Below are 18,335 nucleotides of genomic sequence, written 5' to 3'. Positions count from 1 at the left end.
TATACATGCATAAAACATCATAGAATATGAATTTTAAACTAAAAGTATGTAAGGAGTTAGGGACCCATCAGACTATAGCAACAAGCGACACGTACAACTTAGGAAGTTTTCAGACCGAAGCGACAAGTGACACACGACGAATGTCGCTTGGAAAAGAGCCAATCAGCAGCAACGGTAGCGCCATGACACACCACACAAGTCTGCGTTTGATTGGTGAAATTGTCAAGCGCCACGTGTAGCCTGTCGCTTTGGTGTGAAATTTCCATTAGAAACTAACCTTCTATAATACATGCAACCTTTCGTACCGAGGTGACACGACAAGCTGCATATGTGACTTGTGGCTAGCGTGACGCTCGGACTGGGCCATTTTCTGAATATTGTTTCGCCTCGGTCTGTTGTTGAATGTATTTTACAGAATGAAAGTACCAGTGTCGTGTCATGTCATATCTTACTTGTTGCTTCGGTCTGAAAGCTCCCTAATATGATAACGCCGTATTAAAAAAAAAAAAAAGCAAGCAAGCTTAAGTGCTTGACTTGCTGATAACATAACATGATGCAATTTTTTCCCTCTGTGTGTCATTACATTAGATAAATTCGTATTCCATCATTTTTGATGTGTATAGTTCATGAATACCCCTGCCCTCTAGCACAAAGCAGATCTACGACTTTTACCTTTTGCTGTTCTACAGGAGACCTACCTAAGGACTGCTTATTGATTTGATTTATTTTACTTCCCATTTCTGCCACTTTTTGGTCAATCGCGAAGATGAGGATGAGTGACGATATGATGGAATTGATGAAGAAACCCTCACAATGAACACCCATGCCCAGGCGAGGATTCGAACCCGGGACCTTGGGCGTCCTAGCGCACTGTGTTAACCACTCCTCCACGGAGCCCGGAAGCACAAGAATAGTGGGCCTATTTAGCCCAGTTTAAATCTGGTCCTGGTTAATACTTTTAGACCTGGTTAGTTGGTTAGTTAGAGACAGATGGTTAGTTACAATATTTTTATCACATTAAAATTATTTTTTACATTTTTTGGCCCTTCCCAAACCAATATTTCCCCTATGCAGATGAAGATGCGGGGCTACACCCCCAAACCCTTTAAATCAGGGCTTGAATCTTGAATGCCTGCACGGTTAATGATCGAAAACTGTTATAGCATTCACTAAAACCTTCTGCTGCTGTGGGGCCCAAAAAATAATTCTGGTTAGTGACCCAGAGGGTTAATGCCGCCTTGCCCCAATGACCCCTGATTTTAAGTGGTAGAGGTGTTCGCCATCCCTAGGGCGACTCTCATAAGGGCAGGGCTCACTATCGCCCTCATCCTCTGTAAGACTTGCGAGGGTGATTTGAGGGTGTTGTCTTAATTGGGAACACCTGAGAAGGAATAATTATCTCAGAGGGCTGTGTCCTAATTGGGGAACATATTTTTCAGATTTCTGATTTTCAGATTTAGAAAGCGATATGTCAGTCAGGTTCGCTATTTTGTTGCTACTCAAATCAGTTGTCTCTCCGAGTCTCTACCCTTATTTGTTTTAGAAAACAGGTTTTTCCGTTCCATGTGTTCGCAATTAGGACATGGAAATATTTCTTGCTTATATGTGTTCGCAATTAGGTCATGGAAATATTTCTTACTAACATGTGTTCGCAATTAGGTCATGTAAATATTTCTTACTTATATGTGTTCGCAATTAGGTCATGGAAATATTTCTTACTTATATGTGTTCGCAATTAGGACCATTTAGGCGTTGTTCGCAATTAGGACACATCCGATGTGAGGGTGAGGGCGTGCGAGGGTGAGGGTGAGGGTGAACCTTGCACTTTGCAGATCTTGTAGCTAAAATCAACAAAGAAAATCTTCATGAGAGCATGGGCTAAGGGAGGGAAGGGCGTCGAACTCGTTCGTTAATTCTCTTGGAAATTGATATCCTTCATTTTCAATTAGAAGAAAGGAAGGGTTATTATTGTTATTATTGTTATTGTTATTATTATTATTATTATTATTAAAGTCTATAAACAAGATAAAGGTGACTTAATTAGTATGCCAAAGTAAAAAATGCATTAGACAGAAAAAATAATTGTGAAACGCATGAACCACGTCAGAAATTCGTTTCACTGAATCCAAGTACTAATGGGTCCACGAGTATTCACAAAATTCCAAAAATAATATTTTGATGCAAGAGTTACAAAACCTAGCTAAACTTTATCACTAGAATTTACTCCCTGCATTCAAATATTTTTTCTTGAACGAGGTGTGTAAAAGTTAATAACAAAATAAAATAATTATGCATTTCAGGAAGAAATATTAAGAAAATATATAAAATATTGGATTTTTATTCGTGTAGTGGCTAGAGTAGAAGTCTTTCCCGACGTTGTTGTTGTTATTATTATTATTATACATTAGCAATGAAACAATAGTTTATTTATCGGAGGACACTGAACCACATTTGGCTAGTGACGCTGTCATCCCTTCACCAGCTAGATCTTCAGTTGTTACTGTTGTCACGAGTCACAGGCATTGTGGCAGATGAACGAACACATTTGGTACGAAATTTCATGTTGCTTTTTTCCTCCTTGGAATGCCCAGACGCATCGCAGAGGTGTTCACCATCAGGTTGGCGACCTTCATGAGGTCAGACTTCACCCTCCTGAAGACTTGTGAGGGTGAGGGCGTGCGAGGGTAAGTCGCGAGGCTGATGGAGGTTGTTTTAACACCTCTCTCCGATTCAGCCGGCTGAAGGCGTCCACAGCTCTTCCATTAGCAAACTCGGGAGGTAGTTATTTATGCGTATAGGCAATGACTTGTTAAAAAGCAGCCAATGCAGTTTAAGGCTGTGGAGGACGTATTGAAGAAACCACCAAGGTAGCAGCTACGAGACGGGGATTCCCCCACGATGACGTCAACACTTAGAAGACACAACAAGCAATGTAAAGAAAGGTTTGGTCTGTGGTCAAATAGAAAGTATGCTGCGTATTAACTTTATACGTCCACGGCTCATTTCTCAGAAAACACATACGCACTGCAGGTTCTTCTAGGGATTTTGAAGGCGATGCAAGCCAGTCTCCAGATACTATTTTGGTCATCTCACCGATGCTTGAAAATTGTAACAATTGATTGACTGATTTTGACATTGATTTGGTTTAATTCCTTCACGTTTCAGCCACTTTTGGTTAATTGCTAAGATGAGGATATCCATGACATAATGAAATTGATGAAGAGACACTCAAAGAACACCAATGCCCAGGCTAGGATTCGAAACCGGGACCCTTCGCGTCGCAGCGAGCTGTGTTAACCACTCCTTAATTTTTCATTTGTTTTTATTTTATTGTTTGAAAAGGACAACAAACTCATATCATTTATTCTCAAATCTCTTTTTCATTCAGGACAGACGAACACAAACATCCATGTCTTAACCAGGATTTCAACCCAGGACTCCTGTCCCTGTAGTGCAAGCATTTCACCACAGAGGCCGCTACAGTATCCTAACGCTAACAGAAATAACACAGTGAAGAAAACAAGAAATACAGAGGCCTGAAGCTATAACACGGCTACTCTTCCAAACTTAGGTCAAAGGGTGTGCACTGCGAAGTCACTTTGTAGTGACTTAGCCAGAAATTCGGGTTGGATGAAATTATTGAAATATTATCAAATGTGCTCTGCTTCTATGGTGAATTGCTCAGTCTCTCTCTCTCTTTCCTACCTTCTTTCTCCCTCTTTCTATTTCCTTCTTTATTCCATCGGTTTTTCCTTCACCATTCTCTCTTTATTTCTTCCTCTTTTCCCCTTCCTCATTTCTTTCTGTATCTCCTTGTCTACTCTCTTTCTTCTCTTCCTTCTACCTTTCTATGTTTATTTATGTTCTCCACTTCTCTCTCTTTGTCCCTTTCTCTCCATTTCTGTCTCCCCTGTTTCTCTTTTCTTCTGTCTTGTCTCTCACTTTTTATTCCACGATTTCCCCTCCCTCTGTTTTTTTCTCTTTCTTTCGCCCCTTTCCCCCTCTATCTTTCTCTATATGTTTTTCTTCTATTCCTTTTCTTTACCTCTCTAGGTTTCTTTCTGTTCTCAATTTTTCTCTCTTTCCTCTCTCTTTTGTTTCTTCTCTGCCTTTTTGCCATTTTCCTTCCTTACTTCTTGTCTTTCAATCTCCTTATCTCCCTTTCCTTATCTTCTACATCGAATAGTCTGCAGTTATGAACTGTAAGATTGAAATATAGATTATCGGACAGGGTTGCCAACTTCAGGAAATTACGAACGAATTGCACAATTTTCTTCTTTCTCGTGCATTTGGATGGTGTACCCCAACGGCGAAAGAAATAGTAGGCAAATTGTCCATCACCATTTTCATTCAGTCTGTTTTCCACAATATGATGATCATGAATTGAAGTAAAACCGTCAATAGGCAGAGGACAACATCTGCTATGTATCAACAGAAATTCATTCTTTAAAACAACACAGGGTGTGGAATAAAGAATAACGAAAATGGTGATGGGCAATTTGCCTACTGTTATCTTTGCTGTTAACTGTACAATGTTTTATAGGAGATAGTGGATATTCGTTTTCTGTATTTTACTCTTCTCATAACGTGTAAGTACCTGGCTTAAAAATATGACAACAATGAACGAAAGACAATTGCTGATCGTAAGAGATTGTAGTACAAATGTGACAATTTTTAAGGCTTCTGATTCGGATGAAGATCCGAACAAAGACCTGCGAAGAAAGTTAGACATACCTTGTCCTAATTGCGTTCGTTTCAAACACAAAAAGAGCTGCCTGGTTTAATTGTTCCTAGAAAACAAATGAAAGGAGCAACTGTCGTGACTTTTTTCTGCAATGGAAGTAAACAGCCAGCTGAATTTCGCAAGAGGCAATTTAAACAAATGAGTCATGTGCAAGGGGAAAGTGGCCACACTTGTAGCATGCAAGGAAAAAGCAAAAGGAGTTGCTGTTTGAAAAAGCATAATTGAGAGATAAAAATCCAGTTGCTGTGAGTCATACAGCCAAGAAAGTTGCTTCGTAGTCACGTTGCGTGATGCATTGTTATAACTTTACGCCTCTATGTACATTTGTTTCTCTACTTTCTTCGATAGTAAGCTAAAGCTCCTATCCAACTCACGAAAGTCAATGACTTCAGGAAATTGATGAATGTAAGAGCTTTTCCATATAGGTGAGTCAATCAAGGTAGCCAAGTCCATGTAATCTGTACGTTTGTGGCAACGAGTTAGAATAATATACAAGGGAATTGATGGTTCTTTTCAACGAGTTAGAATAAGTAGGCTATCTGTACAGAGATTCATTCGCTGACAAGGGCGCCCGCAGAGGGAGGCCAAGGGAGCACTCGCTCCTCCTGAAATATCAGGAAAAATCTTAATTTAAAATTCGAATGGTGAAATTGTAGCGTGAAAGTATGTGTGAGGTGAAAGCTGCCATGAAAGACAGCAGAATAAGGGGTCTCTGTGCATCGTGAAAAAGTACAGAAACAAAGGATTTCGCATAAACAAAGTGATAGATGTTTGTGGAAATGAAGCAAGTAAAATGCAGTTTCAATTTATTTATAAACTAGAGAACAACGCCAAAGTATTTTCAATTTTATGATTTATAAAAAAAATAATAGCAATAAAAGGTAGAATATGAGTTTTTATAACTGAAAGGCAAGATCTGAAATCTTACTCTTACCCAAAGTATTTGAAGTGAAAATTCATAGATTGGGAGGTGCTTTGCTCAGTTTGAGGAAAGCTAGGGAATGCTTGCATGCATCAACCATGGAAAAATGCAGTAGATCTCGGATACCTATGCAAATTATCCTAGTGAGGGGTATACTTTATGAGAATTTTCATAACTGGGAGATAGCATCCCCTACGTTACCTCACTTTGAGCACTGCTGCCCCCCTCCCCAAGAGAAAATCCTGCGAGCTGTCTTGCCGGTAACACATATTGAAGCTCTGTTTGACCTGAAATGAACCTTCGAGACAATAAAACTCCTGGAACAGACCATGCTACTTCTCAGCACAAACATTATGTACTGAGAACACTTTATTTCTAATGCTCAATGGTGTTTTATATCAGATTTGAAACATTATATTGGTGTAAACACGTCGATGTATTTATTTATCTGTTTATTTTACTTCGCTTCTCTACCAATTTTGGCTAATTGCAAAGGTGAAGACGTATAGTGACAAATGAGATGGAGGAAGGGACAATCATAAACATTATGGATAACACAACACGATCCCAAGAGATGATTATACTGGTTAGCGTGTCCAAACGCCAGAACCTCGCAAGTCTGCAAACTGCAGTCCAGGGTGAGCTACGAGGAAGGGATGTTGACATGTGGATGCCTTCGGAAAGCTTCACCCCTTACAACCCTAAACTCGTCGTCTCCTGTGATGGTAACATAAAAAAATCGGAAATTTGTTATCGGGTGTTGCCCAAATGTCCACTTTATGTACACTCACCGGCAATAAAAAATGGGACACCCAGGTCCTGAAATATTGCTTCCCTGCAAGGCGTAACGTGTGTTGCCTAACACTAAGGCGATAAGTAGATTTTTAGTAACAAATTGTCAATGCCAAGTTCTGCAATCACCCTATAGTTAGGCAACACACAGTGGCGGCGATTAGGGAGGCGTGCGGGGCAGTTGCCCCTCACTTTTTGCCACTTTAGCTCCAGCACTCTGCTAAACCTTATCTAGCGAGGGTAATTAAACTGTCTTTGCCCCTCAGTTTTGGAACCCAGTCGCAGCCACTGGCCGCCAACACATAACATTATGCAGGAAGCGAGTATTTCAGGATATGGGAGCAGGGGCGGCGCCAGAAATTTTCAACCGGGTGGGCAGAAGCTGTAGTTTGATAGATTAGGGTGGGCAGGTATAAATATAAGGCCATATTTATATATATATATATAGGTATATATATATGCATGTAAGACACATATATGTACGACATACATGCATATGTATCCCCTTCTCTCTTACACTCCCAATTTCCCTTCACTTCTTTTCCCGTTCCTTTTCATGTTTTCTGTTTTCCTCCCTAATGCCTTCTTATATCTTTCTTTCTCAGCTTCTTACATCATTCTCCCTTTCACTTTATCTCGTTTCATTCTTCAAATGTTTCTCCTAACTGCCATGCACACACACACATCACATGTATGTGTGTGTTTGGTGTCTTTCTTCTTTCTTTTCTAATTATTCTCGCATCTTGCTCCACTTTTTTGTCTCCGAAGGACACAATTATTTCAAGGAAGTGTTTGTGTGTGCGCAGCCATACGGTCTAATCACATTATTTCCTTCATGTCAATGTAGTGAAATAAATGTGAATTGGTTGCATCCCATTTTGTTCTTCAAGTGCAAAAAATACAAGGCACATACCGACTCCACTTTATATATTAGGCGACAGTTATAGAAATTGTGAAGGTAGACAATGGTGAACAATTAAATTACGTTTTCGTAATTTAAATGCATGTTCCTGATCATATTATTTTCATCACATGAGTTTTTGACTGAAACTTGGGGGGTTAATGATCACTTTTCTTGGCCTACAAAGTTATTACAACTGAAAAATGTATCTGAATGTTTGCAGTAACGGCTATCGGGTGCCAAAACTTGGGGGCAAGGACAGTTTACTTTATTGGTAGAAAAGTCTTAGCATTAAGAGGCCATAGTGCGGGTGCAACAATGGCAAAATGGCGGGGGGTGGGACTCTCTCCCAAATTAATGTCTTATTGGGAATATAAACAAACACACACGGAAAAACCAATTTTTCTTCATTCTGCATAAAGTATCCCCAGGCTTATGAAAGACTATTTTGACAACATATCGCCCAAAAGTAGTAATCAAGTAACATTGAAAAATCTATGAGCTAAGGTGTTATTCGTTTTCTGAAGATAGTCTTGGTTACTCGTGCGGAAGAAGTGATACACGTAAGGTTAGATGAAGACATGCACTGAGGTAACAAATAATTTACATTTTGTAGAATGCGATTTTGGACTCAAGGAATTCATCGAAATTGATCACTATACCCGGTAATTCATCTCTTTTTCATTCATTCATCTCTTGGGTTGTATGGCGTGACCTTTTCGAAAGCGCTCAAATGTCAACCTCTATCCTGCCCAGTATATCCTGGAAACTTTAATCTTGCAGGCGAACGAGTCTCTGGCGCCTGGAACCACAGTCACAATAATAATTTGTGGTGGGTTGTATTTTCAATATCTGCGTGTATTTTTTCCCCTTCGTCACTTTAATCTAATCACCATTGAACCTCATTGTAGCCATTAGCCAAAATTAATAAAAGTGACTTCACATAGAACAAATCAGTCGAATCAGCAACAACTTACTCTTCCAAAAGTGGAGTTTCATTAGTTCATACCACTTCGAAAGTTGGGGTGGTAGTTTCAATTTCACAAGTGTTTCATTGTTGGGTCAAGGCAGCTAACTCCGTGAACAATAACGGTGTTTCCCGAAAGTCTCTATATTGGTCTCTGGCAATACACCCTCTTAAATGAACGCATCTTTTATGGTGATAATATAACACGTTCCCTGTTAGTTTCTCTGTAATTTTTATTTCCTCCAATGCATAACGTTGTCGTCTTATAATGAAGAGGTTCTGGCTTCCACTGCCCCCTCCCCTGGTGAAAGCATATTGCACACTGGTTTGGACTCCACTTTAAACTGTAGGTTTAGTCCCGCCCGATTAGCCTATCTGAGCATAAAATGAGACTTAAAAAAAATAAACAAAATTTTCTTATGGATACTGCACAGATTGGCAAAGAAGAGACATTTAAACCCACGATTGGTAAAGAAAGTCTTCATGAATTAAGTAATGATAGTGGTATAAGATTGATTACTTTTGCAACCTCAAAGAATTTAATTGTGAAAAGTACCACTTTTAAACATAAAGATATCCATAAATATATCTGGTCTTCTCCAAATGGTAAAACTCATAATCAGATAGATCATATTCTCATTGATAAGAGAAGGCATACTAGTATAATTGACGTTCGTACACATAGAGGTGCTGACTGTGCCAGTGACCATTATTTAGTAATTGCTAAATTAAGAGAAAGACTCTCAGTGATAAATCATAAGCAACAAAATCTAAAAGTTTTAAAATTTAATACAGGAAAATTTGCTGATGAAAGAATTAAGAAAGATTACCAAATTAAACTGTCAAATAGATTTGAAGTTTTGCAGGATTTAAATGATGATGAAAATATAAATGAAACAGACGTAAATAAGAATTGGGAGCACATACGTAATGCAATAGAATCAGCAGCTAAAGAAAGTATAGGATACCATAAACCGAGAAAAAGTAAGCCATGGTTTGATAATGAATGTCATAATCTAATAGAAATAAGAAATCAGGCTAGACTTAGGTGGTTAAATAACTCTGATGATACAAATCTAAACAATTATAATAGAATAAAGCGAGAAGTTAACCGCACGTTTAGAAGTAAAAAATAGATTACTTGAAAAGCAAAATTAACGAAATTGAAACAAACAGCAAAAATAAAAATATCAGAGATTTATATAAAGGTGTAAATGAGTTTAGAAAGGGGTGGCAACCTAAAGTAAACTTGATAAAAGATAAAGACGGTGATTTTCTAGCTGACCCAAGAGATATTCTAAATAGATGGAAGAACTACTTTAATGACCTTTTAAATGTTCATGTAGGAGATAAATCAGAAGTAAATGAAGTCCACACAGCAGAACCTTTAGTTCCAGAACCTAACTTGACTGAAGTTAAAGATGCTATTAAAAGGCTAAAGAATAACAAAGCACCTGGCATTGATTTAATACCAGCTGAGTTAATTAAATATGGTGGAAATTCGTTAATATGTCAAATTCATAAATTAATTTGTTTAATATGGAATAAAGAAGAAATCCCTCAACAGTGGAAAGAATCCATAATTGTTCCTGTGTTTAAAAAAGGTGATAAAATGAACTACAATAATTACCGTGGAATTTCTCTACTCTCAACAACATATAAAATATTGTCTAACATTCTTTTAACAAGACTAACCCCATATGCTAATGAAATTATAGGTGATTATCAATGTGGATTTAAACGTAACAGATCAAATTTTTCACATCAGACAGACACTTGAAAAAAAGTGGGAATATAATCAAAATGTCCATCAGCTATTCATTGATTTCAAAAAAGCATATGATTCGGTCAAAAGAGATAAATTATATAATATATTAGTAGAGTTTGGAATACCTAAGAAGCTTGTTAGTATGATAAAAATATGCACCAGTGAAACAGAAAGTAAAATTCGTGTGGGTAATAATGTGTCTGACAAATTTACAATTCATGATGGGTTAAAACAAGGAGATGCATTATCTCCATTGCTCTTTAATTTTGCCTTAGAATATGCTGTAAGGAAGGTAAAAGAAACTAAAGAAGGACTAAAATTAAATGGTGTGACTCAGTTGTTAGCATATGCAGATGATGTAGACTTACTGGGGGATGATGTGAATACAATTAAGAATAATGCTAAAATATTTTTCAAAACTGCTAAAGAGATAGGTTTGGAAGTTAACAAAGAGAAAACTAAATATATGCTTACAGGCCGAAACCAAGTGTTAGGTAATAATCAAAATCTAATTATTGATAACAACTCGTTTGAGCCAGTTCCCAAATTCAAATACTTAGGAGTAATATTAACAAATGAAAATTATATTAAAGAGGAAATAAAAAGTATGCTTAATTCAGGAAATGCATGTTACTTCTCTCTTCATAAACTTTTGTCTTCTCGTTTAATATCTAAGAAACTAAAAGTTAAAATATACAAAACAGTAATTTTGCCTGTAGTATTATATGGATGTGAAACTTGGTCCCTTACATTGAAAGAGGAACATAAATTGAGAGTATTTGAAAATAAGATCCTTAGGAAAATCTTTGGACCTAAAAGGGATGAGGAGACAGGTGAGTGGAGAAGGTTACATAATTTAGAACTACATAATTTGTATTCGTGTCCAGATATTATTAGAATAATTAAGTCAAGAAGACTTAGGTGGGCAGGCCATGTGGCACGAATGGGAGAGGAAAGAGGAGTTTACAGGATTCTTGTTGGGAAACCTGATGGTAAGAGACCTGTAGGAAGGCCAAGACGAAGATGGAGGGAGAACGTTGAGATGGACCTAAGGGAAATCGGTAGGGATGGAAAAGAGTATATAGAACTTGCTCGAGATAGGGAAAGATGGAAGGCCTGTGTTGCTGCAGCCATGAACCTTCGGGTTTAAGAAGGGTAGGGAGTAAGTTAGTTAGTTATACTTCGTGATACCTTTTCTTATTTACTACATCTGCATCTACAGATTCTGTTACCTTTTCGGCTAAACCTCTAATGGTTCTAAAGTTTAAACCATTCTCATCGTGATTGATTAGTTAGTTCTCTGACGCCCTCAAAACAAAACTTTCCTTCCAACCCCTTCTTTTAATTCTACGTAAGTTAATCAAAAGAAAAATCGCATGATTACGTAACTAATAAGCGATTAGGGGGGGAGCGAGGGGGCAATTTCCGTCCAATTTTTGTCACTTTTGTCCCGAAGTATGCTAAACCTTGTCTACAAAGGAAAATATACTGCCTTTGCTCCCTCAGTTTAGGCACCGTACCCCTCCGGTTTTGGAACCCAATCGCCGCCACTGGGCAAAATTTATGTGTGGTACTAGTATTTCTTGGACTTGTGGAATTTCAATGTAGAACTAATTAAAAAGTCGAAATAATTTATTGTTTTGCTGGAGGAAGCAACGCCGAGGTTTTAATTTGTTCATTTAGAGATTATTTTAATCATACGCAGGCCGGGATTTATATATGTGAAGATCCGGAGCTTACAACACCAAGACCCGACCCCAATCCCCTCCACAGCTTCAGTTATAACTTTTCGACAAGCTACATGAGGTGGTTAGTTATACATATTTCTACATTTTTTCATCGCATCCGAAGTACCTAAGCCCACTAGCTGCTTCTAATCATAGAAGTATTCAATTGGTCACAGTTTTCTTGTTTCAAGATCTCGAGTAATTCCTTTTGCTTTCTCATGACAAAGTTAAAACAGCTTTCATCGGATGATGATATGTGAACATTTCTAGTATAGATAATATTCATTAGTAAAATATACATGAAATGAACACCAGAATACACTTATTTATTGCAACATTCATATATATCTAAGTATATATACTTAGTAAATTTGATTGGGTGGGCAATCGGGTGGGCACAGGAATTTTTGGGTGGGCGCTTGCCCACCCGTGCCCACCCCTGTCGCCGTCCCTGTATGGGAGTCCTATTTTTATGCACATGGATATACAGTTGCGTATTTTGGTAGCCAGTTTGAAAAAGGCACTGTTTGCATTATGGGCAACAATCTGGTTCGAACATCATTGATAGAAAGAATAAATTCGAGCTCTGCTGCCAGACTATGTGATTCTTGGGGTAACGATTAACAGAAGAGGCAGATGTAAAATGGCGAATTTTATGGTAGAAATCAATGAAGCTATATTAAAAAATACCGTAACGAGAAACAATTTCTAGAAGACCTACAATCTACAGTTGCCAAATAGTAGCTCAAAGTAGTATTAATTAACTCGGTCGATTTATCGGCCGTGAGACAACAATTAATCTGAACTAATTTCTCGATATATAAGAAACTAGGAAATCGAGTATCTAAAACGATATATATAAAGAAAGTAATTGTTCAATAACGCAGGAAACATTCATAAAAAAATTGATTCATTCTTGGTAGATCGCCATTTATTTTCAAGTTAAAGAAGTGGCTCCATCTCTCGTTAAGTTTGGCGATTTCTACCCTAGTCGTTCCCCATTGCTCCTTGAGGCCGCCAATACACCCTGACGCCGTCCCAATAAGCGTGTTGCATCATCCTCGCACTCCTAGAGCCTTTACACGAGCCATACACACGCTCTACTTTTTCCAGCGCAGCAATTACAGCGATGTTCCGGTCGGATTGTTTTTATTTTGATGCTGCTTCTCGCACTCTTTGAGCACTAACAGCGGCCATCGGCGAAAGCGTTCATTCGAAGAAGAAAAATAAAAGAGAACACGCGCGTAGTCCTCCACGGAGGTTTGGCAAGTAGGTCTGTGGTCGAAGACAAGGTCTTTCGGAGAAGATACAAGGAGAAAGTAAGAACAGCCGACAAATTGCATGCGAGTGTAAACCACTGGGGTATATTCCATTCTGGAAACTTCTCTGTCTTCACTGGTCACCTCTTTGAAAACACATTCGGCGCATGTTTCCCAAGATCACCGATGCAACAGTAATTTATACACACACCCTAACACCCTCCTACCTCCCTCCTATGGGTGTCGTAATAATTTTTTGCTGGGGGGGGGCAATGATAAAAGTTAAATAGTAGGGAGGATATAATAACAGCAATAATAAAATAGATAAAAATTAAAATATAATTGTTATTATACAATAATAAATATTATAAACGAATAAAATTAATCAATTTTATTCCAAATTATTATTATTATTGTTATGTAAACTCCAAATGTCAACCTCACTTCCCCGGTAACTGCTTTTTGCGTCTGGACCTACGCCAGTATGATCCTCAGTAGTGTTTTGTGTGTGTTGTCCTGTGTTTTGTCCTTATGTGTACTGACTGTCCTTTACAGCCTCAGCTTTTAACCCAAGTATAAGACACCCGTTTATCTTAGTTATGGTAAGGGGCTGGGACGGGTGCAAAATAGCCCAAATACTGACGTACCCAGAACTTTCACTTCAATCAATCAATCATTATTATAAACGAGGAGACTTTGCTACTCGCTCAAACAGATGAGCTTTTGTCATTTGTTTCTTTGCTTCAATACAGATTTCATCATGGCTGCCTTTTAATTTGTATGAGTTGTAAAGCCTTTGTATTTTCCATGCCTGTTAGTGTTTTGATTACCGCTAGATGGAAGCTCAATATATATATGTTCTTTTCATGAACCTTATTCAACGTTCTTACTTTTATTTCGCGTATATTGAGATGCAACAATTCAATTATAAAATACTACGTTACTATAATATTCTGTTATATAAAGCACAAGCGTTGTTATTACAATGCTGTATAGTAAATTACAATGGAACACAGAAGAAATAATGTGAAATAATTTTAATAATTTTAATCTTTCTGTTGCAGGATAGTTTTGTCTCAATAAAGGTAAGTTATAAAAAAAGTTTCTATTTGTGGAAGTCCACGCGCTTGAATCAAAATGTAATAATTTTGATATGTAAATTTCTATTACAATCAACATTTTTTTTTAAACTTGCATTATCCCGTCCTCTTGGCAGTCCCTTTGCGGCCCTGTTCATTTTTTTTTGTTAGTTTTCGTCCATTGTTAGTGCATTGTTGCAGTGAAATTTTATAAAACTGTTCAGCAACGGGTCAATGTTTTAATATTTTATTAACGAATTTAGATGGCATGTAAACCAGTAGAAGTTTTGTGTGTGTTGCCATGGTTTCTACGTTGCCATGGTTTCACGTCCAGAGCATGCTATCGCAGTCAGAATCCGCGAGGTATTCTAGTTTTGCCTCAAACAGACGAAACTTGTGCATGAAAGAAGAGAAATCGCAGCGCATAAAAAAAATATATATTTATATGTCACATATCTGCACGTGTGCGTTACTTTCACACTCCATTTGATTTCATAGAAATTTGAGCGAAAATGGAGACAGGACCAGAACTCGAACCCGGGTCTCTGGCATACGGTGTCCGTGCTCTACCAACTTTTATTTTGTCATTTACAAAAAGGAAAACCCCTAAGCAGAAGTTTTCCCCACACATCAACATCCAAGCAATTCATTTCTCTACTTTTTTAATCAGAACAGACAAACACAGACGTCTGTGTCTTAACCGGGATTCGAAACTGGGATCCCTGGAATAGTAGCGTGCTGCGTTCACCACTCCGCCACGGCGATCGACACCAACTGAGCTACCGAGCCAGCCCTTTATTCTTTAGCTTCTGCTGTTTAACCTGCGTGGAATGGCACGGTATGCAGCAGAACAGAGTTTGAGTCAATTTCTTAAATTTATACGAAGTACATCTCCTGTGTGCAACATACCACATTATTCTTTTCTTTGAAGGATGTAAACTACCGTTCTTAAATTTATTAAATGCAATCAATCTCCTCCATATTATTTCATAATTATATACAGTAAAACCACGTTGATCCGGACCCCGATTCGTGTACCTTTTCTCGTAATCAGCCCTCATTTCAACATCTTTTCCTACCTTTGACATTCTTTTTTAAAAGAATACTGGGCCAAGGAGGGGGGCATAACCCCCACCAACCCCTCCCCCCTGGGGCACGCCACTGGACAGAGGCCATCAGAGCCTTGCTAGTCTGCAAGAGGCAGTCCATATTGTTCTACATCGAAGAGAGGTTGATATTAGGTTGATTTTACAAAGGCCTCATAATTACATGCCGACTAAATCGGGTAGCCTTGCATCAATGGTTACAAAACTAAAATTACCAAGTATTGCAGACTGCAGAGGCAAAATCTGAAAAATCGTCAATGTTATTTTCGAATGTTTTTATAAGTTCACATTAATATACCGGGTGTCCGAGAAGTCTTTGTATGAAAACAAAAATTAACTGTATCCATTATATGCAACATAGACATGAAAAAATGGTACCAAAATGTTCGGAAACTATTCAAGTTTTATTGGCAATAGGAAAGAAATCAATAAATCTCCACGTGAGCACCCTTGGTAGAACGGAGTACATCTAGTCGAAATTCAACTTCTCGCCATGCATTAGCCAACATCACAGGAGGGATTGATGTGATGACTTGGGTTATCCGTTGTCGCAGAGTTGCAAGATCGGATACAGGAGTTCTGTAGACATTGTCTTTCACATAACCCCATAGAAAAAAAATCTAAAGGGGTTATGTCTGGAGATCGTGCAGGCCACGCTGTCGGTCCATCTCGACCAATCCATTTTCCAGGAAATGTCTGATCAAGGTAGGAACGAACGTCCAGACTCCAATGTGGCGGTGCACCGTCTTGTTGAAAGATAACATCTGGGTGATATTCTAGCAATTGAGGAACAGCAAACAATTGCAACATATCGAGATACACTCCAGATGTTACGGTGTCCTCACAGAAAAAGAATGGTCCGATTATTCTGTCATGCAGCAGCGCGCACCAAACATTCACCTTCGGGCTGCACATGGTCGACTCCCTCACCTCATGAGGGGGCTCTTTACCCCAGATACGCACGTTGTGTCTATTCACTAAACCACTGACATCAAAGACCGCCTCGTCTGAAAAAGCAACATGTTCCAGATAGCCATTATCAGCGTCAATGCGTGATAACATTTTCACCGCAAAGTTATACCGACGTTTGCCGTCATTGGGCAACAAAGCCTGCAGGATTTGCACTTTGTACGCACGAAACAGTAAACGTTTGTGTAACACATCATGAACAGAACTTTTTGGCATCTGTAATTCATGTGAGGCCGTACGCACGGATTTCTTCGGACTGCGCACAAAAGCCACTCTGACATCTTCCACCCTTTCGTCTGAGGTTGATGGTCGGCCACTTCTCGGTCCGTCAGCAACAGATCCTGTTGTCTTGAATTTGTCATACCACGACTTAATGCTCCTACCATCGGGCGGCACCTTTCCGTACGATGTTTGAAACTGTCTCTGCACTGTTTCTTGTGACCTGCTCTCGTGAAACCACAGGACACACTCAGCTTTTTTCCTGATTTGTGTACATTTTCGGTTTGCTGGACACTGGCACTGCTACACTACCGCAACGTTACAGAAACCTGAAACAAAAAAAAACTTGAATAGTTCCCGAACATTTTGGTACCTTTTTTTCATGTCTATGTTGCATATAGCGGATACAGTTAATTTTTGTTTTCATACAAAGACTTCTCGGACACCCGGTATTTTATAATTCGACGGGGGCATGGTCCCTTGGGTACGGGCCTGGAGAGAGAGAGACAAAAAGGAAACAGAAGCGAGTGGCAGAGAGAGTAAAGAGGAAACGAGAAGAAAAAATAGAGTAGAGGGAAAGAATGGGAGATAAAGATAGATACAGAGCGAGGGAAAAAGAGGAAAATAATTTGAAAGAAAAGGAATTGAGAAGAGAGAAAAGAGAGAGAAACCATGGTGTGAAGTTATTGAAGACTGGTGAGGGAGGAAGATCTTAATACTTTTATTATGTAATAGTTGAAAATAAATGTTTTCTTTTACTTCTTGCTTTCTATTAACATAAATCAATCATAGATTTCATAGTTATATTTGTCTTGCATTCTTGTTTTATTTTTATTGTGCGTATACTGTTATTGGTGTACAAGAAAGAAAGAGAGATGGGGAGGAAGGGAAAGCATTGCCATTATTTCAAAAATTAAATATTTATACTTCCGCTATCTTACTGCGTCCCGTTCCGCTGTGAGGAGCTTTCGAATTCACTTGGCGCGCGACGAGAGGCAAACTGGTATATGAAGCCGCTTCCCCCTCGGGGACTGCCAGTACATCTCCATGTTAACTCTAACGTAAGCACTGCTTCCATTTCCCTCCCTGCTAAGCTCTCCTTGTCAATGCTAAAAGCGGACTGCATTCAACGCAGCCAATGTACGGTGGCGCTGCCATGTGGTAGAAATCGAAAGCTCTCACACTATGACTGCGGACACCGCGCACAAACATGCGATTACAGAAACAGTGGCCAGTCATGTAACGCGTCCGTTTCGCTTGTCAGTAAGTGTGTGATAGTATAAGTTTTCGAATCGATTCAAAGAGTTATTTCTTTTCTGGCAGTAAGTTATATAATCTGGTGTTCTGAATGGTAAATCGTACAAGTAAAAATGAATAATTCAATGAAAGATCGCCGTATGGAGTCCATCTTCAAATAGTTAAGGAATTCTTTTTTATGAATGCTGCCCTCTTAACAATAAGTAGCATGAGCCGCCACTGGTGTCTTTGATATTTGGCGTCGAAACTAATTGCTTATCTTTTGTTATGACATAAACTTTCAACCCGCGGAAAATTTTTGGTGTGTGAGGGATTTTTGAGGCCAAGATTATTGGTGGAGGGGGAATTCACCTCTTTCCCCCCCAGAATTTAGCCCCTGATAGAAACAGAAAGAAAGAAACGAAAGAACTTTAATAGAAGAGAGAGAGAGAGAGAGAGAGAGAGAGTGAAAGCGAAAGAAATTGAGAGAGGGGGCAGGTGGAAGAATCACTTGACAACGTAATCGCCTACAAATATTCCGTTCATCCAGCGGCAGTGCCAGAATTAATCATCTAGCGGTGTTGAGAGGGTGCGGAATTAAATTTAGGGTGTGCGATGTTGAAAATCAAGGGAAAATGACACATGC

Source organism: Lepisma saccharinum, chromosome 13, assembly GCF_977018435.1.
Source record: "Lepisma saccharinum chromosome 13, izLepSacc3.1, whole genome shotgun sequence".
NCBI lineage: Eukaryota > Metazoa > Arthropoda > Insecta > Zygentoma > Lepismatidae > Lepisma > Lepisma saccharinum.
Note: the sequence above shows the minus strand (reverse complement) of the source record.